This window comes from Acyrthosiphon pisum, chromosome X (genome assembly GCF_005508785.2).
Source record: "Acyrthosiphon pisum isolate AL4f chromosome X, pea_aphid_22Mar2018_4r6ur, whole genome shotgun sequence".
NCBI lineage: Eukaryota > Metazoa > Arthropoda > Insecta > Hemiptera > Aphididae > Acyrthosiphon > Acyrthosiphon pisum.
Window position 1 is genome coordinate 15,122,316 of NC_042493.1, and position 1,607 is coordinate 15,123,922.

The window sequence follows — 1,607 nt, forward strand, 5'->3', positions numbered from 1 at the left end:
ATATAAACACGTATAAACATATTCTAACATTCTGTCGAAATTTACAATAGCCGATAGTTTGTTTAAAAAAAAAAAATAGAACAAAATTTAATGCATTATAGAATAAACATGATTATACATTTTTATAAATATTAGAAAAAAATTCATGGGGGATCTATCTCCCTCATCCTCCCCACGTTTTACCGCCACTGGTATAACGTCATTAATCATTATATATTATGATTTATGACGTATATCTGTATTTTAATTTCGTACCTACGCGGCTATACGAACGTCGTGTAGACTGTAGATATATTTAAAAAATATATGCGTACATCATATAGCAGTTCATGCACAGGTATATAATAATATAAACACTTTATTTAAATTTTTTGTGTTTGTCATCGCCATTTGGGACAGTAAACATTTTTACTTTTCTTATAGACAAATGAATCTGGTTGGTACTTTGGACAGTCATGAAATAAAAATTCCCAGTAGTTTTCTAGTGTCAAAACTCAAAAGAAATCAAAAAAAATTAGGAAAAACAGTAGTTTAAACGCATAACCAGTTTTTGACCAGATTGATTTAGTTTTTTTATGTAATTCAAAAACAAATAACCGTAGATTAATATCACAAATATTATTTTTAAATACACAATACATTTTTCAAAAATTTTTAAATTATTTATAGATATTTAAAATTTTCAATATTTTTTATAAATATTTTCTTGATAGGTCAAAAACCTTGAAAAATTAATAAAAGGTTTCTCATAAGTAGTTCATACTGTAACCGAAAACTCTAAAAATGGTATAAATACAAAGATTTTATAGATATTTTAATTAAAATTTTAACGAAATTAGTAATTACTCGTTTCATTAAGTTAGTTGGCTATTGTTTGCGTTCGTTGGGTTTTAGTCGATTAGTCGGTTTTAGATTATCGCCTTCATATACGCGCATGCATAATAATATATTAATATGCCAACGTAGACACGCTCGAAAATATTTTTGTACTTGTCTTACGCGAGTACATGAAAATTAATAACACCAATAAGCCGGCAAAAATTTAACATACTTCTAGTTGTCCAATTTTAATTTCGAAAAAAGATTTAAACTTGTTAGCTTTTATTCTGTTTTTTGATAGTAAATAGATTTTCGATGTTTTGAAAGGTTTATGTACCTACTATGGTTCCAAACGATCTTACTTAATTTCTCAAAATGACAAAATGCCTCAATGAGTATACACTTTAAAAGGCCAATGAGACAAAAGAAATTAAAAAGTTTTTCCTACAAAACATAGAAAAGAGGCTAACAAATTCGAATTAGTATCAAAAATTAAAATTGGAATACTATAAAAAGTATGTTTAATTTTTTGCAGGCTTATAGTTCTAAATGCATGAATAATCCAATCGCTTAGAGCCACCTTAAATGTTTTGGTAGTCGATATGTCATAATCAACTTCTAAATTCAATATAATTTTTAAAACATTCAATTTAGTTTATATTTACGATACCTACGACTATTTTCAAAACATTTACATTATGATACTAACAAATGAAATATATATTATAAAAACTTAATTTCAAAAGAATTTTTATTACCTGGTATAAATTATATACTTATCTAGGGTA